At 37.0% G+C, this 26,929-nt stretch overlaps 2 long non-coding RNA genes across 3 annotated transcripts; both read right to left on the bottom strand.

Annotated features, from left to right (window-relative positions):
- Nucleotides 1-15,194: 15,194 nt before the first annotated feature.
- On the bottom strand, nt 15,195-17,155 carry LOC145168841 (uncharacterized). The gene is made up of 3 exons (XR_013742130.1): nt 16,883-17,155; nt 16,708-16,792; nt 15,195-15,355 (listed from the first exon to the last, which is right to left on the bottom strand). It is a non-coding gene; the product is annotated as an uncharacterized LOC145168841 (long non-coding RNA).
- Nucleotides 17,156-22,043: 4,888 nt separating this feature from the next.
- Nucleotides 22,044-25,438, bottom strand: LOC145168839 (uncharacterized). Of its 2 annotated transcripts, none has more exons than XR_013742128.1 (3): nt 25,167-25,438; nt 24,992-25,076; nt 22,044-22,593 (listed from the first exon to the last, which is right to left on the bottom strand). It is a non-coding gene; the product is annotated as an uncharacterized LOC145168839 (long non-coding RNA). The 2 variants fall into 2 exon arrangements; XR_013742129.1 differs by lacking the exon at nt 22,044-22,593 and adding an exon at nt 23,479-23,639.
- Between the last annotated feature and the right edge of the window lie 1,491 nt (nt 25,439-26,929).

The following is a 26,929-nucleotide window of genomic DNA, read 5'->3' as shown; positions in this document are numbered from 1 at the left end:
CAAAAGTTTTGTATTTTACGATTATCTATTCTCTAAATGATTGTTTTTATAGAAACACTACACTATGAATGCACTATTTTCAATGATCGATATTTTTACACCTTTCTTAAAATAGTATTTTACTTTGCAATTTTCAGTGAGTTCCTAAACTCTCAAACTTGTTTTCATAAGTATTCTGACTCCTCGTAAACTTGAATTTGTCCTGACTTTGACAATTGGACAATTTCTCAAAAGTTTAATACAAATATTTCTATACAAATTCCTTTAATGACGTCTTAAACCTTTAACCTTAATTAATCTTTATATTATTTCACTACTTTGTTGGATCGCCACACATGTATCTTCATTATCTTGGAATTATTACACATTTTGATAATAGTGAGATTAATTATCATTTATAAACACACATTTTGATAACAGTGAGATTTTTATCACTTCTAAGCACTTAAAATGCTATCTACACAATGTGATTTAATTTATCATAAACTTTCACCGCCTTCATTAGAAACAATGACTCTCTAATTATATATACTCTTCGAATATAGTTCTATTATTGTAAGAGTAACCGTAGTAGTAATTATAGCCTCGGAGATCCTTAATCATTTCGTAATTTATTTTGTGGACGACACTTAAATAGCCTTTACATTTGAGATGTACCAAAACTTCGTTGCCTACCCTTAGTACGTATTTTTAGGAACTTACCCTCGATCGCTTCCCTTTCATTCGTGCTACCCCTTCTTATTTCGTAATATATCTTTTCCAGAGGTAATAGCTAACCCGGAAGTGAACAAATTGTTCCTAATCTCTTCTTTACTAGGCGGCGAATTTACACTTAGTGCTAATTTAGAATGCGACTTAAGCATCAATGCGGATTTAACGCTCAGTGCAGTTGGTGCTTCAGCAAAACTTCTACCGCTCTCTTAATTCAGATAATATCTAACTAGATGATCTTTTTTGAATAGGTCGCTATGGTTGGATCATGATTCCACGACCCAAATTTTCCATAATCTAGACGAAAGAACTCGAATTAAGGAAACACTAACTTGACTATAGCTAAAGAATTGGGCTCTTCCTTTGAGGAAATAAACCCAAAATAATCAAAGAACACTTCAAGTCACCACCTCCCGAACGATACAATTGTATTCGGCTGAGTTCTAATAGAATACGTCACGAATTTAATTTCGGGACGAAATTCTTTCAACCGGGGGAGACTGTGACAGTCATCAAAATTCGAGTCGGTTTTAGATTTGACTAAACTTAGTTGCACATATAGGCACTACACATACTAGACTTAGTAACTAGAAGCAAAGTTATAACCTACTAGAAACTTGGAAACAATTAGAATCAATGGATAGTGTGCATAGATTTCACATTGATATGTGAATTCTATAACTACTTAACTGTAGAGACTATCCATACTCGGGTCATTCTTTGACTCGAACACCTTTTCATGAATCATATACACGCATCATGCACTTGACCTAGTGGTAGAAATGAGGTCCTAGTCTCGTTGGAACTTAAGTTAGAGTTGAAAACTAGGACTAGTATACTTGATTCCTCAATTTCGCTTGAATCTCGAAACCACTACATAGAATGCCAATAAATCGATAAAAATAAATTACAAACATTATTTTTAACTAGAAAAGAGTTATGAAACTCTAACATAAATTGAAATCTCAAATAATTCAATTTATCTTGATATCCAAATATTTATTAAATCTCAAGACCCTAAAAACCCTAAATGCCCTAAAAACTCACATTTATAAACTTTAACCTTAAAAATTCTATAAAATAATTATGAAGCTTCTAATATTATCTTATAATAATCAAAATTATGAAAATGAATTCAAGGAAAATAAATTTTAAACTATCAACATTTATTCCTAATTAACAAGTTAAATCAATAATTTAATAAAACAAATCACGGCTTAATTCACACTTTATAAAAAAATGGGAAAATTTATAAAAATTGAGGCAAATTTATATAAAGTAAATGGAAGAGGTGGGGAGTCTCTCTCCTCATTGAAAATTCGGATCTGCCTCCCCATATCTCTCCTCTTCCCAACACAAAATCATTCTTCTTCTCTCTCACACTCCATCTTCCCTCATTCTCTCTCATTTCTCTCTCACACTCTCACACACATTTTCTCTCTTCCTCCCTCTATGAACCACGAAATTTTACAGCAAACAAGTCCAAGAACACTCATGATGCTCAAAATCTTCATCATCTAGTGGTGTTCATTAAGGTAGAACACGATTTCCTTTCATTTTCCTCCATGTTTTCAAGGTTTTTCTTGCATTTCCTTCTTATTCTACACCTTTCTCTTAGAAAATATGTGTGCATGTTCATTCACTTCAGTTTTGATGATGATGGTGGTAGGATTTCACCCAAAAACAACATGCATGTTGTAAATGGTGAAATCCAAGGACCTAAACCTAAGTCAAGATCATGAAAATGCACTTTTCTACACGTTTTGGTGGAAAATCACCACATGCACTCTAAGTTTTCTTTCAAAAACGATTTTTGAACATTTCAAACTCATGAATGGTCTTCAAACAAACATGCATGTGATGATCTTCAAGTTTAGATGCTAGATCATCAAAGTATGTTGTTAAAAGCTTTCAAATATGTTCATGAAGGATTTATTTCCAAATAAATATCTAAAACTCCTTTTCTGACCAAATCCGATTTTTCCCAGATTCCCATCAACAAAATGAGATGTTCAACAAATTTTCAGAAAATAATTAATTTTTCTCGAATTATTATAATTGTTGAAATAAAATAGGGCAATAAATCATATAAAATACTTTCTGATGTCTATAAATCCTAGCTACATTCGTGGATGACCCCTATGCTAAGAAATGACCCCAAATTAAGTTTCATCGGTTTTTGTTACTGTTTAATATGGTTTTGAATTTTCTTTTTGTTTAGCTCCAATAAATCATAAAAGCACTTTAGAGAATCTTAAAATGATATATAACAATTTTCGCAGTTGCTGCCAGAGGTATAAGACTCAGAAAAATATTTTCAGAATTTTTCATAATGCATTCCTATTTTTCCCCGATTTTTGTATTTATAATGGCCTAAAAATAGAACAAATAGTTCTGCTAATCCAAAATTCATGAAAATTTACCAGAACACCTTGTAGTACATTAGGAGGCTACATAAAATTTTTGATGATTTTTCTCTTCTGTATACTATTTTCTCCTATTTTCTAAGATTAAATACACTTAAATACACAAAATCGGCTTTCAGTATATAAAAACCACATTTGGTATTTTTCCCAGATTATTTACTCTGTAAATGAAGTGCACAAAATCGGCTTTCAATTAATGATTATTTAAGAGGATTAAACAAGGAAAAATAGCAACACTAATTGAAAAATATCTTTTATATTTTTCACAGCTTCTATATATGTAATAACAGTGTTACAAAAATTTTGGACAATTTTGGAAACTGTTTTCTATTTATCTCCATTTTTATTAGAATAAATGCACAAAAATCATAAAAATTGGGTTAAACAGTTTATAAATCCATTTTTATATTTTTCCCAGCTTAAGTATGTGTAATGGCAGTAATATAAGAAGTTTGGGGAATTTTCTTAACTGATTACTATATTTTGCATATTATGAGTATTCACGCACTCCCCTATTTTTGGTTTTTATGTTTTGGGGTGGAAAAGCATGTCCGAAAAACTATTTATTGTTCGTTGTATTTATTTGACTCGTATAAACTTGGTTGCTATGTTTTGCATATTGTGAGTATTCACCACTCCCCTATTTTCAGTTTTTAAATGTTTTGGGGTGGAAAAGCATGTCCTAAACTTTTTATGTTCGTTGTATTTATTTGACTCGCATAAACTTGGTTGCTATATTTTGCATATTGTGAGTATTCACGCACTCCCCTATTTTCAGTTTTTTTATGTTTTGGGGTGGAAAAGCATGTCCCGAAAAACTATTATTTGAATGTTGTATTTAAATTGATTTGTATCAAACATGATTGCTATTTTATTGCTATATCTCTCTATGTATGTCTATGCAACACGGAACATGAGAACTTATCGTATTAAGGCCCTTCCCTTATCTCTAACCATTAACTCTTTGAGCCAATGGTCATTATGGATAGCGCTATTAGGAATTGACAACTCCTCACTCGCCCTATTGCTGGAGTGCATGATACCATATTCATCTATGGAACGATAAGCATAGATCTTGATAGGGCTTCAGTCATAGGTTTGGTTGAGACTCATTGTTTGCTCATACACATACAAACTCATTACTTATTATAGCAATAAACTTGTTTATTAATTATAGCAATGAACTTTGTTTCTCATTACAACAACGAACTGTTATTACTGAAAACTTATATACATGTTTTAGCAATGAAATTGTTTGCTCCTTGTAGCAACGAAATTGATTGCTCATTTTAGCAATGAAACTTGTTTACTCGTTTGAGTAACGAACTTTATCTTCCATGAGAATATGAATGTTGCATCTTATTTGGGCAACATACCTTATCTCTCATGATGACAAAGAACTTTGTTTTTACAAACTTATTTACTCATTTTAACAATATACTTTTATTATTGGAAACTTTTATCAAAACTTTGATTTCAATTCATGGAACCAGTATTATTTTGTTTATCTGTGAGTACTCACCAACTATTTTTATAGTTGACGCTCGTTTTACATGCTTTTTCAGGAATCATCGAGTAAGTGGCACTTAGGGACACTTCACTTTTAGGAGCATTCGCATGTGTTGTATTTCAATTTACATTGTAATTTCTTTTAAAAGTTGTTCAAACCCATTGTGAATTTGTAATGATTTTTAATACTATGGTTGGTGTTGTCTTTTAACTTTTGCGATGAAACCCTTTGTACTGCCACGCCCTATGTTTCCGCTTTAGCGGGGTGTGACAAAAATCTTTTTGGATTTTTGAATTTTCGAAAATTGAATTACAAAACTAAATAAAATCTTTTTGGAGTTTTGATTTTTCGAAAATAAAGACAAAACAAACTAAAATCTTTTTGAATTTTTGAATTTTCGAAAATTGATACAAAACAAACTAAAATCTTTTTGGATTTTTGAAAATTTGAATTTTCGAAAATTATATTACAAAACTAAATAAAATCTTTTTGGAGTTTTGATTTTTCGAAAATAAAGACAAAACAAACTAAAATCTTTTTGGATTTTTGAATTTTAGAAAATAAACAATACTTGTTGTAAAGATGCGAAATTGTATCATCCTCTTTTAAGTAACAAATGTACGAATTCGAAGAGGTCGAAGCGTTGACTATGAACAGTAACAGCTGAATCAACCCTTAAAATAAGTAACAAATATACGAATTTGAAGAGGTCGAAGTGTTGACTATGAACAGTAACAGCTGAATCAACCCTTAAAATAAGTATCAAATGTGCGAATTCGAAGGGGTCGAAGCGTTGACTATGAACAGTAACAACTGAATCAACCCTTAAAATAAGTAAGGGTTTTCTTAAAGGGTCTTTTCTTCAAATATAAAGGAACTATTACAGTTAACTGCGTGAGTACCAGGTGAATATGCCAGGGTTGTATACAACGAGAATCTAACAAACAATGGGATGTGTGTCTTCCGCCTCATTTCCTGTTCCTTGTTTGGTTGTGGGTTTAGGGCAGATACACACAACCGATTGTTTGTTTACTCTGAGTTTTATATAACTTGTGTTCATTTAATACTCATAGAAAGGACTGTTGAGCCGTTTTTACTTATCTTTCATTAAAGCAGGAAATATAGGATTTTTTGGAGGAACATGCAAACTTTTCTAAACGGAACTTACTATCACTTACTACAACTTTCTACAACTTTTTTACTACTTACAACATCACTAAAATATTATGAACTCACCAGCTTAATTGCTGATCAACTCTTTCAAATAACTTGTATTCTCAGGAGACTATTAGACAGGTGCTCGTGCTGGGGATTCAGAAGATGGAGCATTATAGCTTCAAGTCTTGTTTTGTTATTTGTGTAGGAATTCTATGTTTTGTGAACACACACATTGTAAACACTCTCTTTCTAATGAAATGGTTGTTCATTACTTGCTTGCCATATACATAACTCGTGATATTAAACATGACGTCCTCCGCCCCAGAACGTTTCCGCCGTTCCGGTTTTGGGGTGTGACAAACTTCGACCTAAATGCTTGCTTGTACTTACTCATCAAATCACACACAATGATATGTTTTATAACATCCAAGTTATTGGTCCATTTACATATGTCAATGTGCAACTGACTCGCAACTACAACTCACACGTCTCCGTTTCAAGAATATAAGATATTATCGTCTCATGATCACTCGTGATAAAATCCATGAAGTGATTCAAATGAGTGTGGGTTGAATCCAATACTCGAATCTTATTCTAGGATCACTCATGAACACTGTAGCGACTTTGTCCTAGACAAACTACAGACCCATTCATGACAGTCTTGCCTCAATACCTACTTCCAAAGTATGATCGACTGTGGATGGTTTGAATAACCTAGTTATTCAGGAAGTCAAAACATGCAAAGTGAAACACAAGAATAATACTAATCCTACATGGCCCTAAAACTTTTGAGTCCCATATTGATTACTGATTATTCATTGTATAATGTTTCGAATAATCAACTTAATACTTGAATTAAAACCATAGTCATGCCACGCTCCAAGCATGAACACTATGTTTGTATAAACAATAGTTATGCCATGCTCCAAGCATGCACACTATGTTTGTCTATGGTCCTTACATTGTGAAATAGATCAATTGAAAAACATTTCAATGATGCTCATTTCACAATTCCAAATCCTTACTGCAAGTGTAAGAATTGCAAATTCTTGTCACTGCTAGGAAGTGTTAGATTCTAAAATATAATGCAATGATTATTTTGTAATGTCTAGGTACCAAAAGTCACAAAGACTTGACTAATGATATTACAAAATACTCCTTTGGAGATTGTTACAAGACAATTCCATGGAAATGAAGTCTCGAATTCAACGTACATTCCTTTGAACATCCTTCTCGCATAAAAGTTTCTAACTTTTTCATCTATTCTCCAACCCCCAATATGGAAACATTCCATATTTCCCATACGATAATTCATTATTAATAGACTCCTGTCTATTCATAATAATGTCAATATGGTCCTTCCATTACTATACTTCCAACTGTCCTTAAGCGACCAATCTTTGGCGAACCTTAGATTGTCCTTAACAGTTGTTTAACCACTTTAGTCAAATCCGGTTCTATTCCTTTTCCCTCTTAATGCCCTAGGCGTTTGGAAAAATTTAGAACACGAGAATATTATAGCATATGCAATCGATCCTATACCCGAAGCATATAGTACACGATTCGTAATATCTAACATAAAGACATGATACTTGATCAGTCTTTTGCTATAAATTTTTTATATTTGCCATGTTCTCACAATTCGAATTAGGAAAAGGGATGCCGTAATCATAATCAAATTTTTTAAGAAAGCAATTAACACATCCATATATAGAATTTCCTTATGTCTAACATAAAGACATGATACTTGATCAGTCTTTTGCTAGTGTAATATCCCGTTATTTTCTATCTTGTAAAATCAACCAAAGTCAAACAAGGGTCAACTAAGGTCCTTTTTATTGTTTGGGTTTTCATTTAGGATAAAATAATAACCTTTACTTGTTAAAATCCTTAAAATAATTACAATTGAATTTAGAAGGAAAAGGCTTAAAAACCGAGAAACATCGCATCTTATTCGCCTACTTCGGACCGCAAACACTTCAGGTCGCAAAAGGTTTACGGCCGTACACTCCTCGGACCGTAAACCCTCGCAACTGTAAACTCTCTGAACCTTATCGCCTCGGAAACCGAACCTTATCGCATCGGGGCATGTTCTCGGTCGTAAACTCTAGCTGACCTCGGCCCGCAAACGAGGTTCACGGCCGTAAACCCTCGCATATATATATATATATATATATATATATATATATATATATATATATATATATATATATATATATATATATATATATATATATATTCCAACTAGTTTTTACTTCATTTCTTCTCTTCCACTCGAGATTTCAAGCCTTTTTCTCTCAACTATATATCATCCACCAAGAACATCACATCTCCTCAAGAACACACAAAGATCATCATTGTTCATCTTATTCAAGTGATTAAACACTAGTTCATCACAAAATCTAACATGTATCAATTCTTGATCTTGTTATCACTTCAAGAACACCCTTCCATCTTCATTTATTAGGCTGAAATCCATTGATTTTACTAGTTTCCATGAAGAACGCGAAGAACACGTGAAGAACAAGCACCTCAAAACCTTTGAATCTTCTTAGAATCTGGTCTAGGATCATCAAGTGTTCTTCATTCTTCAAGAACACCTGGCCGTAAACCCATTTCAGCCTCCAGTCTAGCTTCAAACACTTCAATTTGTAAGTTATACTTACAAATTAGTCCGGTTTCTAATCATTCCTATGATTATTTTAGCTAATTGGATGCATATACGCTATACAAATCACTATATAGGACTTGTTTTCTTGCGGTATTTCACTCGTGGAACTAACCATCATATATCAAATCATCATTTGAATCACCCTCCAAAAGGTGAGTTCATACCCCCGTATTTTCATAATTTTTACTATTTTTAGGGGGGGGGGGATACAAGTCTAACACAAAGATTTTGTGTTATAAACAAATGGTTTCCAATATCTTATCAAAATGGATTTCAGTTATCATCAATTGAATTGGTTTTCAAAGATTGTGTGAAAATGACATCAAGTCACCAAAAGTATTTCAAAATATTAAACTTCTTTTAAATGGTTTTATTAACTTATATTTTTCCCCATAAATCATATATATATATATATATATATATATATATATATATATATATATATATATATATATATATATATATATATATATATATATATATATATATATAAGATTTAAAAGGCTTAGGACTGATAACCCACGTTGGTTCCTTTTCCTTGTTTGGATGTGGGATTATAAGTATCGGTTATTTATCCGAGTGTCATTTAAATTGTACTTATATATATTTTTATATGTATATAAGTATAAAAGCTATTTCATTTAGTTCAAATACCCTTTGTAACATGTTGAGCAAGGGGTTACATTCATGAACAGTTAGTATCAATTTAGAAAGTACATATAAATTATAATAGGTATAATTTATGATTCATAGGACACTAATTCACGATTCAAGTATATAAAATACAATGTTTTACAAGAACAAAGGTTTGATTCAAAACAAATCAAAAAGTATACATCTTTCATATACATGTTAAGAATACTAATTCAAGAACATACTGTCAATCATGCATTTCAGAATGATTGGGTTTTCATAACTATTATACATGTAACGTCTATATGCTTTTTATGAGTCATTTGATTCAGGTTGTTTAATTCATTTAAACAATATAGTTAAAGTCCTGACATTATAACCAGAATCTCCAGTTGGGGATCGAAACAATGTCTGTATAGATCTATATTGGGATTGACAACCCCGCACTCAGACTGCTAGCTACAGTCAGGCATACACTCCTACGAGTGACAGTTGTTATCAACAGCTTTAACGCATTCATAGCGTTGGGTCAGGGCATCTAGTCAGTATGGTTATAATAACTCATTAAAAAGATATTAACAATACGTTAGTGTATAATTAACTAAACATAAGTACATTTTGAAAGTACTAGTTTTACAAGATATAATTTACAGTATTACATTACAGTTTACAATAACAGCTGGTGGAGCCAGGCACACTCACAGTTACAAATTTTACATAAAGGAATACAATTACAGAACACTGGTTTACAAATAGAACGGTTTTATGAGATTAAAACTACTTTTCATATACTACAAAAAATATAGGATTTTCTGGAACAGTTTACATATTGAAGAAACAGAAACATACTTTCAAACATAATTACTTATGCACTCACTCAACTTTATGTTGATACTCTATTTTTAAATTACTTGTATTCTCAGGGAATCAGTAGACAGGTACTCCCCAAGCTTTTGAGAAGATGGAGCTATTTTGAGTCTTGTCATCTTCTTTTGTATAACTATTTTGGTTTCAATATACAATGATGGAACACATGTAAATACTTATATTTTTTAAATACATTGGTCTTTTGTACTTTGATTACTATAATGCATGTGTTGTGATACTACAAATGAAGTCATCAACCCCCAGACGTTTCCGCCTTCTGGTTTGGGGGTGTGACAGATTGGTATCAGAGCATTGTTTATAGTGAACTCAGTATATCAATCCATAAAAGATATACAAACTATAAATACATTGGGGTTAAGAGGTCTGACTACAAGTATAGTTTTTAAAAAAATTTAAGTATTTTTACAAGAAGTATACTAACGCTCATACCTATAAGTACAATATCACAGTCATAAGAACTTAAAAGTATTTGAATGTTGGACATTACAGTCAAACCTGGGCAGTTATGTAATCATACCTGGGATTAATATAACCTGATCAACTATATTGATTTGAGATATGACCAACATGTGCTTGGGAGTGATGGTAATGTTGCGGCATGTCTAAAACTTACCAACCATACATATACAGAAGAACTATAGAACAGAACAAAACGATTAAAATACTATAGGAGTATTTAGACAGTATATACTAATAACAAACATGTGAAAACAAAAGAACCATTGTGGGTAGAATTATAAATATTAGGGGTATATTACAGTTATATATAATTAAAACTGTATAGACTTAGAATAAGTGATCTAGCTTCACTCCTGTTCCTTGTTTGGTTGTGGATTTTGAGCCTGGTCATTTAATGGAAGGTCGATTATACCCAAGTTATATATAATTAGTATACACTTTATAGTTATAGTAATACCTAGAACAAGTTATTAATAATACATTACTTGTTAACTATAAGTCTCTCTCGTGGAAACTTGTATCCTTAATCTATCATTACTAACTATATTCTATATCTCTTATCTCTATTCTCGCTTAGATATCAATGGATGGATTTCATTTACCCGGAGACCCTTACTTTCCCAATCAAGGGCAACATGCAGAGCCAGAAGAGAATCATGAAATTCCTTTAGATGATGATTTTGCAGAAAATTTTCCTGAAGACACTGTTTCCGAATCAGAAGCCTATAATCCACCACCAGTTGTCCAGAATCCTAATCCATGATAAAATTTCCAAGGCCCGATGCCTTTGTGGGCTGAGAACTTGGGTAGGTGGAGCCGAGAGCAGGGTCAACTCTTACCCTACAACGGAGACTGAAGCTTTTACAACCTAAGTGAGGGAGGCTCTGCATACAGAATTCTTCCTATTTTAGTTCGCCGAGTGGCTCAAAATGTTGAGCTAGGAATGGCAACCATTCAAAAAACTGTGGAGCTTGATGCGGACACGAAAGCCAATACAGATCATATTCGCAATCTTGAAGTTGCTCACAGAAGAGCTATGAGAGACAATGAGGCTGTACAGAAAGAGCTAGTTGCAACTTGAGGTGAAGTTATAGAGCTCCAAGCACGCCAGACATTGTATGAATGACATATGCTTAATGTAGAGCGTCAGCTGGCCGAATTGAGGGTTCGTCCGAGTGATTCCCGTCGCCAGTAGGAGATGCTCTACTCATCCTTTCTTTTGGTTTAAGAAATGGATTATACTCTACTCGCTCTCAGTTTACTCTTTTGGTTATAGTTAAGAGTGTAGATATGTTCTAGCGTTATTTTTCATGTTTTTCAGTACGACTGTGAAAATTTCATTTTCGGTAGGTCAGTTTGATGTCGATGTTTTTTCCAGTAATCTAGTGTATTGTAGACCTGTTTAGGGTCAATTTTTCCAGACTTTATGTATTCAATATGCCAATATAATCGACATACATTTTCATACTCTTTGAAAAATAACCACTCAATTTCATATAATCATGTTGCAAGTTGTACTTGTAGTAGACTCCTATTTCCAATTCCTTACAAAATTCATATTGAACTAAGTGTTTTAGTTCAGAGATATCATATTCATGTTCATTCTTGATATCTTACCATCTTTTTATCTTTTAACTTTTATAGTAAACGATGCCTCTTCAGAGAAACCCAAGACGTAACACTGTTAATGAAGCACCGACACCACCTCTGCCACCACCTCCTCAATTCGACGCTGCTATGTTTCAGGCGGCGGTCACGGTAGCTGTTTCAGCTGCTATGGCTCATATCAACACCCCTGGTTCTAGTGGGTCAGGAGTTGGTGCACATCCTACCAACCACGGTGAGGCTCACGGGCACTCACGAGAGTGTACCTATAAAGACTTCTCGAACGCCAAACCTAGGACTTTTAACGGGACTGGAGGAGTGATGGCGTTAAGACAATAGATTGAGAAGGCAGAGGCAATTTTTGAAATCTGCTCCTGTCCGGAGGGTAGCAAGGTCAAATTCGCTTTTTGTACCTTAGAGCGCTAACATGGTGGAACGGCCATGTTAAGTCACTAACTCTGGTAGTGGATAACTCTATAAGCTGGGAGAACTTAAAGACTATGCTGATGCGGGAATACTGTCCGCGAGGGGAAATTCAGAAACTTGAGCAAGAGCTCTGGGGTCTTACAATGGTTGCTTCAGATATAACAACCTATACAAATAGATTCAGTGACTTAGTAATTCTATGTATAGAAATGGTTACTCTGGAGAGCAAAAAGATCGAGAGGTATATTTGGGGACTGTCGCCCCAGATTCAGTCAAGTGTCTTGGCTTCCAGGCCTGTTACCTTTGATAGTGTCAAAGAGCTCGCACAATATCTTATAGACCATGGAGCCTGTCAAAACTCAGTGGTTGCTGCACCAGAACAACCGAAGGGAAACAACAATAACAACAATAACAGCAACAACAACAACAAGAAAGGTTGGAATAAGAGGAAGGGTAAGTCTTCGCAAGAATCCTCAAAGAAACAACAATTAGTGGCAGTCCATGCTGCTACTGTACCAGCTGCTGTTCCTGCAAACCCTGCACCAGCTAATCTCCCCAAATGCAACAAGTGCAATTTTCACCACAATGGAAATTACCGGGAAATACAGTGTCGAAACTGCAATAGAAAAGGGCATACTGCCCGATTCTATAGATCACCACCCCAACCGATTAACCAAGTACCTACCGCTGGAGTAGGTCAAGCATGCTACCAATGCGGTGATGTGGGGACTTTCAAGAGAGATTGTCCAAAAGCTGGAAATGCCTGTGGAGTTGGCAGGATTTTAGCTTTGGATCACGAAGAAGCGGAGGCAGACCCTGCGGTGGTCACGGGTACGTTTCTTCTCAACAACACTTATGCATGAATTCTATTTGATTGTGGTGTTCACAAGAGCTTTGTGAGCCATAATTTCAAACACTTGCTAAATCAAAACTCCCAACCACTAAATGAAACTTTCACTATCGAAATGGCTAACGGGAAATTCGAATCCACCAACAATATATACATAGGATGTACTCTTACCTTGAATAACTTTTCGTTCCCAATAGACCTTATGCCGATCTCTATCAATAGTTTCGACGTCATAATAGGTATGGATTGGCTGTTCCCTAACTATGATGACATCCTATGCTATGAAAGAACCATTCGCCTGAACTTGCCAACTAACAAAACTCTTATTATCTATGGTGATAAACCCGGAACAAACCTTCAGATCATTTCTTGCATCAAGGCACAGAAGTACCTTTGCAAAGAGTACTGTGCTTTCTTAGCTTATGTGATAGACAAAAAGTAAGAAGTGAAAGACATCACGAGCATTCCTGAGGTCTGCAATTTTCCCGACATTTTTCCCGACGATCTTCCAGGAGTGCCTCCCGAATGACAAGTCGAATTCGGAATCGACTTAATCCCTGGGGCTACCCCTGTAGCCAAATCCCCCTATCGTCTTCCACCTTCTGAAATGAAGGAATTATCCAGCTAGCTTAACGATCTCCTTAGCAAAGGTTTCATAAGACCATGCTTCTCACCCTGGGGAGCACCGCTTTTGTTCGTAAAGAGGAAGGATGGATCATTCCGTATGTACATAGACTACAACGAGCTGAATAAACTTACCATCAAGAATCGATATCCTCTGCCTCGCATTGACGATTTGTTTGGCGAACTTCAAGGTGAGAGCTACTTCTCGAAAATAGACTTAAGATCCGGGTATCATTAGTTACAGATTTTGGAGGAGGACATTCCCAAAACTGCGTTCAGAACTCGTTATGGTCATTACGAGTTTGTAGTGATGCCATTCGGATTGACAAATGCATCTGCTGTGTTCATGGACCTAATGAATAGAGTATGTCGTCCATTCCAGGACAAATTCGTCATAGTCTTCATTAATGACATCCTTATCTACTCAAGAAGTGAAGAGGAACATGGCCAAAATCTTCGTCAACTATTGCAAATTCTTAGAATAGAGAAACTCTATGCGAAGTTCTCAAAGTGTGAATTTTGGATCAGGAAGGTTGATTTCCTAGGTCATGTGGTCAGTTCAGAAGGAATACACGTCGACCCTCCCAAAATAAAGGCAATTGAGAACTTGCCAGCACCTAAAACACCTACATAAATCCGTCAATTCTTAGGTCTTGCTGGCTACTATAGCAAATTCATCCAGAATTTCTCCCGAATTGCTAAACCTCTTACCAACCTGACATAAAAGGGTGTAACTTTTAGCTGGGGAGAAAAGCAAGAAACAACGTTCTAAACGCTGAAGCGAGCTCTGTGCAGCGCACCAATCCTGTCTCTTCCTGAAGGGACAGAGGATTTCGTAGTGTAATGTGATGCTTCTAATCAAGGGCTTGGATGTGTTCTTATGCAAAGAGGAAAGGTTATATCCAACGCCTCAAGATAGCTAAAGACACATGAAGGCAACTATACAACACATGACCTTGAACTAGGAGGAGTGGTATTTGCTCTGAAGATCTGGAGACATTATTTATATGGCACGAAATGCACAATATTCACGGATCATAAAAGTCTCCAGCATATCTTCGATCAGAAAGATATGAACATGAGACAACGAAGGTGGGTGGAGCTACTGAACGACTACAAATGTAAGATTCTTTATCACCCTGGTAAATGTCACACCCCCAAACCAAGGATGGCGGAAACGTCCGGGGGTGGAGGACTTCATGTATAGTATCATAACAGCAATTGTAATAGTAATTCAAGCAAACACAACCAACATATATATAATTGAAAAAATATTACATCATTGTATGAATTACATGTTTACGAATCAATTACAATATGTTGATAAAATATGAAATAGTAGACGCCTTAGCGTCCCATCCTCAAAAGCACTTGATTACCTGTTTAATGATTTCCTGAGAATACAAGTTGTTTGAAAAAGTGTCAACACAAAGGTTGGTGAGTTCATAAGCTTTTCATTTGTAAAAGTAGTATTTGTGTTAGAAAAATCCAATATTTTCCTTAATGTGTAAATGTAGTATTAAAACCCAAAGACCGAAATGTACAAGTAATTTGTCATATTTATAGTAAAACAATGCAAGTTTAAATCGACATAAACTCGTTAAATTTTAATGAAGTTCCCGTAAATTCCAATGTTTGTTAATACTTTATGTGAGTTTATTATAACCATACTATGACCAAGGTTGCCTAAAACGACGTTCTTCAGGCGTCGGAAATGTTATGACATTTGTCACCCCAGACCTATCGGTCTAACTGTTGCATGCAGTTTAGGTGTGGGTTTGTCAAACCCAATATAGATCTATACACAAGTATCACGCTCTCCCTCAAGGAGACTCTGGTTACAATACAGGACTTAATGGTAATTTGAAGTAATTGTCTCACAAAGTCATTAACGGAATTTCGTGTTATGAAAACTTGGTACCGTATGGCCGTACCTTGCTTAATGAAAATATCCTTTGTATAAATGTACCCTTTTTAAATGTATGTGTTATGTAATATATCATAAACTATACCTATTATAGTTTATCAACCAAGGGTAGTACGTGGTAATGTATGCAAACTATATTCAAAATAGTTTATTTAATGTTTGAATGTATCGATTGTACTTTGATTATAATCACTTGTTATTCTTTATATTTTATATGACCAAATCCATTTGTAAACTGATGTGTGTCTAAATATTAAGATAAAATGTCATATATTGCAGTAACATATAGTCACATAAAGATATACACCTTGCTCAACATGTTACAAGATGAAATGAAATTAACAGCAACTTTTCGTTAAAAACAGTTTCTGTTACCGTTCTTAGAAAATTTATAGAAAAATCATCACAGCTCTAAATCCAAATCCGCAAATTTTGAGAGTTTGGAATATGAGTCTAGTTTGTTCGTGAATTTTATCATGATTTTTAGTGATCTCTAACAGAGGTGAAAATGTTCATAATCACAGACTGGTCGGGGTTTGCCTCTGAAATGACAGGCAGTTTTGTAAAAATCACCATTAATTGTAGAAAAATCATTTGGAGGTGTGCAAGTAGTCATTTTAAAGCTAAGAGTTTGAACTACTTGCATCTGAAACAGTTTTGAAAACTAAAATTTTTAAGTTAGCCAAAACAGTCCGTGATTAACGTCCATCTTTTCTGATGCAATCTGTTAGAAAAAGTTTAATTGTGTTCTTGATGATTTTACTTGTATTCCCCCCTTAAAACTTAAGAAAAACATGTAAATGTATGGTATGAACTCACCTTATGTGGTTTCAGTGGATGAAAGTGAGAGAGAGGAAGTGTTCAACTCAAGAACACTAAGAAGATGTCTTGATGATTCGAAAATCTAACACCGAATAAGATGGAACTTGTGTAAGATATCAATGATTTGAGTAGAATGGAGTTTAATAATTATGTGAATGATGAAGATACTTACTAATTGAAGCAAGAAATCCCTGGAGAAAGCCTTGAAGTTCTTGAAGTTGAGAGAAAAGATGAGAGAATTTTGGAGAGTGTTCTTGGTTGCTAAGTGTAGAATGAAAGAGTTTTTATGGAGAATGAGGAGAGAGGATCAATCCTCCAGCTCTTAGAACGTGGGAAGAGCTGGAGATTGGTTGTAAAGGTCCACTAAAGAGACAAGGAGTAGTGGGAAAGAGTGGATGATCATAGAGTGAGGTGGTGGTGGCTTGCTTTTGTCATAAAATAAGGAAAAGCAAATATTCCCTCAATAATTAGTCCAACCACCAATTCTTTTAATACATTTTTATAAAAACCCTGGAGATTTATATATTTTGGGGCCTTAGTTTATAAAATAAAGTTTTGGGTGAAAATCCCACGTTAAAATAATGAAAAACGGAGTTAAAACGAAGTCGTAGTCGAAAAACCGGAAAAATTATGACACGCAAACATGCATGTCGTCTTCTTTTATGACAGGGGCTTCCTTGATACTCATTGCGTGTCCTAAACACGCGAGTCGTAAATTTACGACAGACAAATGTGTGTCGTCTTCCTTTATGACAGGGACTTCGGTCCTGAAGCTTCAGTTTTTGGGTCCTTAAGCCTATTTTACCCGTTTTTACCCCGTTTCAAGTGGTTTTTGACCCAGTTAAGGGTCGGGATGGCCCGAATGATTACAAAAAATTAAAGGAACTTTTGAGAGAGATTTGGGAGAGATTCGGGAGAGATTTGGGAGAGATTTTAATAGAGAGAGGTTGAGTGAAAGAGATTGTGAGAGGTTTCGTTTGTGATCTTTTTGAGTGTCCGGCTTCGCAACGAAAGGTCCATAAACCCCGTTAAGCCATGATTTAGTGTCTTACACAATCCCGATGATTGTGCAATAGTGTTTTATCGCTTTGGTTTGTTGTTTAGCATTGTTAAGGCTAAGGAAAATCAAACACATGAACTTTCCAAATGATGATTTCTCATTAAAATAGCGAATTGTATAGTGATTACATAACGTAAACCCTAGCATACAAGGGTTATTGGAGTTGACCGGTTTGACTTGTTGACTTTGAATTGACCGAAATTTGACGGTTGTCACATCATCCCCCCGTTAGAAGGAATTTCGTCCCGAAATTTTCATTTTGACTGGGATTTCAAGAGTTTGGGAAGAGATGTGGATACTTTTGTTTCATCTGATCCTCGCGTTCCCAGGTGAATTCGGGTCCTCGTTTAGCGTTCCAACGTACCTTCACGATGGGAATACGACTTTGTTTCGTTCGTTTGATTTCCCGGTCCATGATCTCCACAGGTTCTTCCACGAAGTTGAGGCTCTCATTGATCTCGATTTCCTCGAGTGGAATAATGAGAGTCTCATCGGATAGGCACTTTTTCAAGTTCGAGACGTGGAAGGTAGGATGCACATTACTAAGTTCGCGGGGTAGATTGAGTTTGTAAGCTACGGGGCCGATTCTAGCGAGAATCTCAAAAGGTCCTATGTATCTTGGATTCAGCTTCCCACGCTTTCCGAAGCGTATCAAGCCTTTCCAGTGTGAGACTTTCAAAAGGACTCGGTCTCCCACCTGGAATTCCAAGGGTTTCCTCCGCTTGTCCGCGTAGCTTTTCTGTCGGTCTCTTGAGGCTTTAAGTCGTGCTCGGATTTGTACGATCTTTTCGGTGGTTTCGCGGATGATTTCTGGACCGGTGAGAGTGCTATTAGAGACTTGCCCTCTAGCTAGCTGTGTATCCCCCACCTCAGCCCAACACAGGGGTGATCTGCATTTGCGACCGTAAAGAGCTTCGAATGGAGCGACTTTGATGCTAGTATGATAGCTGTTATTGTAGGAGAATTCGATAAGCGGTAGATGGGTATCCCATGCTTTACCGAAGTCTATCACACAAGCTCTTAACATGTCTTCCAACGTTTGAATGGTTCGCTCGCTCTGTCCGTCGGTTTGTGGGTGGTAGGCCGTACTCATGTCAAGCCTAGTTCCCAATGATTTTTGTAGAGACTGCCAAAACCGTGAGGTAAATCTACTATCTCTATCGGAGATAATGGATATCGGCACACCATGGAGTCGTACAATCTCTCTGATGTACGTTCTAGTCAGCTTCTCCATCTTGTCGGTTTCTTTTATTGGAAGAAAGTGTGTTGATTTGGTCAATCTGTCTACAATTACCCATATTGTGTCAAGACCGCCCGATGTCTTAGGCAGCTTGGTTATGAAGTCCATTGTTATTCGTTCCCACTTCCACTCAGGTATATCCGGCTGTTGTAATAGCCCGGATGGTTTCTGGTATTCGGTTTTGACCTTAGCGCAAGTCAGGCACTTGCTCACATAGGTAGCAATCTCAGCTTTCATGTTCGGCCACCAGTATAATTTCTTGAGGTCCAGATACATCTTATCCGACCCGGGATGGATGGAGTATCGAGTCTTGTGTGCTTCATTCATGACGACATCTCGGAGTCCACCGAACTTCGGTGTCCAAATCCGGTTCATGATATAACGTGCTCCATCCTCCTTGACTTCTAAGTTTTTATCCATTCCCCTTAACGTCTCTCCTGCCACCTTTTCTGGTTTCAAAGCTTCCAGTTGAGCTTCCTTGATTTGTATGGTCAGGTGGGAATGGATTGTCATTGTTAAGGATTTTACTCGGCGGCCCGAGTACTCCTTCCTGCTTAGAGCATCGGCCACTACATTGGCCTTGCCCGGATGATAACGAATTTCGCACTCGTAGTCATTCAGCAACTCCACCCATCTCCTCTGTCGCATGTTGAGCTCTTTCTGATTGAGGATATGCTGAAGACTTTTGTGATCAGTGAAGATAGTGCATTTCGTGCCGTAGAGGTAGTGTCTCCAGATCTTCAAAGCGAATACCACTGCTCCTAATTCCAAGTCGTGCGTAGTATAATTAACCTCGTGCGTCTTAAGCTGTCTCGATGCATACGCGATAACCTTCCCTCTCTGCATGAGCACACATCCGAGGCCTTGATTCGAAGCATCACAGTACACTACGAAGTCCTCGGTTCCCTCTGGGAGAGACAAGATCGGTGCGCTGCATAGGGCTTGTTTTAACGTTTGGAAAGCAGTTTCTTGTTTATTTTCCCACTTGAATATCACACCTTTCTGCGTTAAAGTGGTGAGTGGTTTCGCAATCTTGGAGAAGTTTTGTATAAATCTTCGATAGTAGCCAGCAAGCCCAAGGAATTGTCGAATTTCGGTTGGCGTCTTGGGTGCTGACCAATTCTCGATTGCCTTGATCTTGGAGGGATCCACATGTATGCCTTTCTCACTTACCACATGTCCAAGGAAATCCACTTCTCTAATCCAGAATTCACACTTAGAGAACTTAGCATAAAGCTTCTCCGCTCTTAGCGTCTCTAGCACTTGGCGTAGATGTAGGCGATGCTCCTCCTCGCTTCGCGAGTAGATCAAGATATCGTCGATGAATACGATTACAAACTTGTCTAGGTAGGGTCGACACACTCTATTCATTAGGTCCATGAATACCGCAGGTGCGTTTGTTAAACCGAAGGACATCACCACAAACTCGTAGTGCCCATAGCGAGTTCTGAATGCAGTTTTGGGAATATCTTCTTCTTGAACTCGTAGTTGATGGTAGCCTGACCTTAGGTCGATCTTTGAGAAGAAATTTGCTCCTTGGAGTTGGTCGAAAAGGTCGTCGATTCGGGGCAGAGGATATCTGTTTTTAATGGTGAGCTTGTTTAGTTCCCGATAATTGATGCACATGCGAAAGGATCCGTCCTTCTTCTTTACAAAAAGGACTGGTGCTCCCCAAGGTGAGAAGCTTGGTCTGATGAACCCTTTGTTCAAAAGCTCGGTTAATTGACTGGACAACTCCTGCATTTCTGATGGTGCGAGGCGGTATGGAGCTCTGGCTACGGGGGTAGCTCCGGGTATTAAGTCAATTCTGAAATCGACTTGTCGTGCGAGTGGTACACCAGGAAGATCCTCTGGGAACACATCCGGGAAGTTACACACTTCGGGGATGTCCTTGATGTCTTTCACGTCTTGTTTCTTGTCTACTATGTGGGCTAAGAAGGCGTGGTACTCCTTCCGGAGATACTTTTGGGCTTTGATGCATGAGATGATTTGTAAATTCGCACTAGGTTTGTCACCATAGATAAGAAGGGTTTCGTCGTTTGGTAGATTGAGGCGAACGGCCCTTTCGTAACATAGAATGTCGGCACGGTGAGGAACTAACCAATCCATCCCGATGATTACGTCGAAGCTTTTTATGGTGACTGACATCAGGTCAATTTTAAATGTATGGTTGTCTAGAGTGAGAGTACATTCTGAGTATATATCGCTAGTGCTTTCTATTTTCCCATTTGCCATTTCTACTACATAAGTATCCTTTAGTGATTGGGGATTTTGTTCAAGTAAATGTTTATATTGGTGGCTCACGAAACTCCTCTCCGCTCCACTATCGAATAGTACGCATGCATAAGAGTTATTGAGGAGAAACGTACCGGTAACCACCGTGGGATCCTCGACTGCTTCCCTGTGTCCTATTGCCAGGACTCTTCCTACTCCACCAGCATTAGGGGCTTGTGCTTTGGGGCAGTCTCTTTTGAAGTGACCTGCGTCTCCACAGTTGTAGCAGGTCCGGGTTGCCCCCGTACTGGCGACTTGGTTGATTGGTTGAGCCGGCGCTTTACAGAAACGAGCAGTGTGCCCCTTCCTGTCGCAGTTGTTACAGTGCATCTCCCTACAAGCACCATTGTGGTGAAAGTTGCACTTGTTGCACTTAGGTAGTTTTCCCGCATATGGCTTCGGTGGTGCTGGAGTGGTAGCAGTAGTGGCAGCATTAGTGGCAGCATGGACAGCAACAATTTGTTGCTTCTTAGCGGGGTCCTGTGCTGGTTGGCTCTTCTTTTCGTTCCAGAACTTCCTTTTGTTGTTTCCCCCTTTTGATTTATCAGTGGTGGTGGTTGTAGTATTATGACCGGCTCGGTGGTCAACAAGTTGTTGTGCCAGCTCCCTGGCACTGTCAAAAGTAGTTGGCCTTGAAGCCAGGACACTACTTTGCACGTGGAGAGACAGTCCCCAAAGGTATCGCTCCACCTTTTTCTCCTCCGGAGTAACCATTGTTGGGCAGAGGAGAGCCAATTCATTGAATCGGGTGGTGTAGGTTTCAAGGTCAGAGCCCGTCATCCTGAGGTTCCAGAGTTCTTGTTCCAGCTTTTGAATTTCACCTCTCGGGCAGTACTCCTTCATCATCAACGTTTTTAGTTCTGCCCAGGTTATGGAGCTAGCCACTTCGAGAGTAAGTGACTTAACCCGACAGTTCCACCAAGTAAGGGCCCGGCCGGTGAAGGTTAAGGTTGCGAACTTAACTTTGCTCGCTTCGGGGCAGGAGCACACCTGAAAGACTACTTCGGTCTTTTCAAACCATTGCATCAACGTGATGACTCCCCCGCTTCCATTGAAGTTGTCGGGTTTGCCATTTGTGAAGTCCTTGTATGAACACTCTTTTGCACGCCACGTACTGTCTCCGTGGATAGAGTGTGTAGCTGCCGATCCCGAACCACCAGCTCCGTTGGTCCCTATATGTGACATTGCGGCCGCTACGGCTGCTGTTACTGCAGCCTGGAACATCGCGGGATCAAACTGTGGAGGCGGCGGCGGAGGAGGTGTTGCTGTGTTGCTGGAAGGTCTTGGTCTTCTTCTTGGCGGCATGGTTCTGTCATAAGTCGTAAACCAATGTACTTTTAGTAAAAGTGTATTTATAGGGAGAGAAATCTTTTATACATAAAGTATATTATTACGTTGTTTTCCGGTATGTTTACGATACATACGATTTTATACTTTTTATTGACCCAATACATTGGGTTATGAGGTAAAATGAAAGTATAAAATATTTTTATTATAGTACACAAAATACTCCTATAGTATTTGTAAATGTTTAGTTTTGAGTTCTTAAAGCATTTAGTTACTTTATAATATTCATCATACTTTTAATGAGAATTTATAAGTCCTTGTCTTACCCGTTCGGCTAACGACCCTCCACCGATCAAGGAAGCGGTGGGTGAGAGTGGACACCCATTAAGTTGCCATTTTATAGGCAACAACCTTATACCCCCCTTATAGACCGGCTTCGTGAATGAGGCGTACTAGCGGTAAGACGAGTTTGTTAGATTTGTTGTCCATCCTGACCATCCCCCGGTATATGCCAGTCAATTCCCGGACAGATATAGTTGATCAGGCTATATCCTTCCCAGACTTGATTTACATATACCAAGGCATACCCATAATGTACAACTCCTCTTCTTTTATTTTATGTTGTTGTAGTTATGACACTATGTGAGCATGTATGCATGTATTTATACTTTTTAATAAAAAAAATTATTTATTTTCTAAAAGTATATTTATTTGAAAAATGCACAAATCAGAGACTATTAGTCCCAATTGTGTTTATAGTTTGTATATCTTATGTGGTTTGATATACTTAATTCACTATAAACTGCGCTCTGATACCAATCTGTCACACCCCCAAACCAAGGATGGCGGAAACGTCCGGGGGTGGAGGACTTCATGTATAGTATCATAACAGCAATTGTAATAGTAATTCAAGCAAACACAACCAACATATATATAATTGAAAAAATATTACATCATTGTATGAATTACATGTTTACGAATCAATTACAATATGTTGATAAAATATGAAATAGTAGACGCCTTAGCGTCCCATCCTCAAAAGCACTTGATTACCTGTTTAATGATTTCCTGAGAATACAAGTTGTTTGAAAAAGTGTCAACACAAAGGTTGGTGAGTTCATAAGCTTTTCATTTGTAAAAGTAGTATTTGTGTTAGAAAAATCCAATATTTTCCTTAATGTGTAAATGTAGTATTAAAACCCAAAGACCGAAATGTACAAGTAATTTGTCATATTTATAGTAAAACAATGCAAGTTTAAATCGACATAAACTCGTTAAATTTTAATGAAGTTCCCGTAAATTCCAATGTTTGTTAATACTTTATGTGAGTTTATTATAACCATACTATGACCAAGGTTGCCTAAAACGACGTTCTTCAGGCGTCGGAAATGTTATGACATTTGTCACCCCAGACCTATCGGTCTAACTGTTGCATGCAGTTTAGGTGTGGGTTTGTCAAACCCAATATAGATCTATACACAAGTATCACGCTCTCCCTCAAGGAGACTCTGGTTACAATACAGGACTTAATGGTAATTTGAAGTAATTGTCTCACAAAGTCATTAACGGAATTTCGTGTTATGAAAACTTGGTACCGTATGGCCGTACCTTGCTTAATGAAAATATCCTTTGTATAAATGTACCCTTTTTAAATGTATGTGTTATGTAATGTATCATAAACTATACCTATTATAGTTTATCAACCAAGGGTAGTACGTGGTAATGTATGCAAACTATATTCAAAATAGTTTATTTAATGTTTGAATGTATCGATTGTACTTTGATTATAATCACTTGTTATTCTTTATATTTTATATGACCAAATCCATTTGTAAACTGATGTGTGTCTAAATATTAAGATAAAATGTCATATATTGCAGTAACATATAGTCACATAAAGATATACACCTTGCTCAACATGTTACAAGATGAAATGAAATTAACAGCAACTTTTCGTTAAAAACAGTTTCTGTTACCGTTCTTAGAAAATTTATAGAAAAATCATCACAGCTCTAAATCCAAATCCGCAAATTTTGAGAGTTTGGAATATGAGTCTAGTTTGTTCGTGAATTTTATCATGATTTTTAGTGATCTCTAACAGAGGTGAAAATGTTCATAATCACAGACTGGTCGGGGTTTGCCTCTGAAATGACAGGCAGTTTTGTAAAAATCACCATTAATTGTAGAAAAATCATTTGGAGGTGTGCAAGTAGTCATTTTAAAGCTAAGAGTTTGAACTACTTGCATCTGAAACAGTTTTGAAAACTAAAATTTTTAAGTTAGCCAAAACAGTCCGTGATTAACGTCCATCTTTTCTGATGCAATCTGTTAGAAAAAGTTTAATTGTGTTCTTGATGATTTTACTTGTATTCCCCCCTTAAAACTTAAGAAAAACATGTAAATGTATGGTATGAACTCACCTTATGTGGTTTCAGTGGATGAAAGTGAGAGAGAGGAAGTGTTCAACTCAAGAACACTAAGAAGATGTCTTGATGATTCGAAAATCTAACACCGAATAAGATGGAACTTGTGTAAGATATCAATGATTTGAGTAGAATGGAGTTTAATAATTATGTGAATGATGAAGATACTTACTAATTGAAGCAAGAAATCCCTGGAGAAAGCCTTGAAGTTCTTGAAGTTGAGAGAAAAGATGAGAGAATTTTGGAGAGTGTTCTTGGTTGCTAAGTGTAGAATGAAAGAGTTTTTATGGAGAATGAGGAGAGAGGATCAATCCTCCAGCTCTTAGAACGTGGGAAGAGCTGGAGATTGGTTGTAAAGGTCCACTAAAGAGACAAGGAGTAGTGGGAAAGAGTGGATGATCATAGAGTGAGGTGGTGGTGGCTTGCTTTTGTCATAAAATAAGGAAAAGCAAATATTCCCTCAATAATTAGTCCAACCACCAATTCTTTTAATACATTTTTATAAAAACCCTGGAGATTTATATATTTTGGGGCCTTAGTTTATAAAATAAAGTTTTGGGTGAAAATCCCACGTTAAAATAATGAAAAACGGAGTTAAAACGAAGTCGTAGTCGAAAAACCGGAAAAATTATGACACGCAAACATGCATGTCGTCTTCTTTTATGACAGGGGCTTCCTTGATACTCATTGCGTGTCCTAAACACGCGAGTCGTAAATTTACGACAGACAAATGTGTGTCGTCTTCCTTTATGACAGGGACTTCGGTCCTGAAGCTTCAGTTTTTGGGTCCTTAAGCCTATTTTACCCGTTTTTACCCCGTTTCAAGTGGTTTTTGACCCAGTTAAGGGTCGGGATGGCCCGAATGATTACAAAAAATTAAAGGAACTTTTGAGAGAGATTTGGGAGAGATTCGGGAGAGATTTGGGAGAGATTTTAATAGAGAGAGGTTGAGTGAAAGAGATTGTGAGAGGTTTCGTTTGTGATCTTTTTGAGTGTCCGGCTTCGCAACGAAAGGTCCATAAACCCCGTTAAGCCATGATTTAGTGTCTTACACAATCCCGATGATTGTGCAATAGTGTTTTATCGCTTTGGTTTGTTGTTTAGCATTGTTAAGGCTAAGGAAAATCAAACACATGAACTTTCCAAATGATGATTTCTCATTAAAATAGCGAATTGTATAGTGATTACATAACGTAAACCCTAGCATACAAGGGTTATTGGAGTTGACCGGTTTGACTTGTTGACTTTGAATTGACCGAAATTTGACGGTTGTCACAGTAAAGCAATCGTAGTAGTTGACGCCCTTAGCATAAAAGAATTCTTGGGATGCGAGTTAAGTCGCTGACCATGAAATTCCATTCACATCTGTCAACACAGATCAGAGAGGCTCAACTCGAGGCCTTAAAACCCGAAAACGTGGCAAGTGAAACCCTGAGAGGAATGGATAAGAACTTCAAAGTCAGTAATGATGGAGTATATTGTTTCATGAACCGGATCTGGACACCAAAGTTCGGTAGATACAGAAAAGTGGTTATGAATGAAGCACACAAAACCTGATACTCCATTCATCCAGGTTCAAACAAGATGTATCTGGACCTCAAGAAACTATACTGGTGGCCTAACATGAAGGCTGAAATCGCTACCTTTGTGGGCAAGTCCCTTACTTGTGCAAAACTCAAGGTAGAGTACCAGAAACCTTTAGGTTTATTGCAACAACCTGAAATCCCTGAATGGAAGTGGGAGCGGATTACGATGGATTTCATAACTAAGTTACCCAAGACATCGAGTGGTTATGATACTATTTGGGTAATCGTCGATAGATTAACCAAATCCGCACACTTCTTACCTATCAAAGAAAATGACAAGATGGAGAAGCTAACAAGAATTTACCTCAAAGAGATCGTTAGACTGCATGGTGTGCCAATATCTATTATT

Source organism: Lactuca virosa, chromosome 4 (assembly GCF_052849685.1).
Source record: "Lactuca virosa cultivar CGN04683 chromosome 4, Lactuca_virosa_CGN04683_v6, whole genome shotgun sequence".
NCBI classification, from domain to species: Eukaryota; Viridiplantae; Streptophyta; class Magnoliopsida; order Asterales; family Asteraceae; genus Lactuca; species Lactuca virosa.
This window is presented reverse-complemented; position numbering and strand designations above follow the sequence as displayed.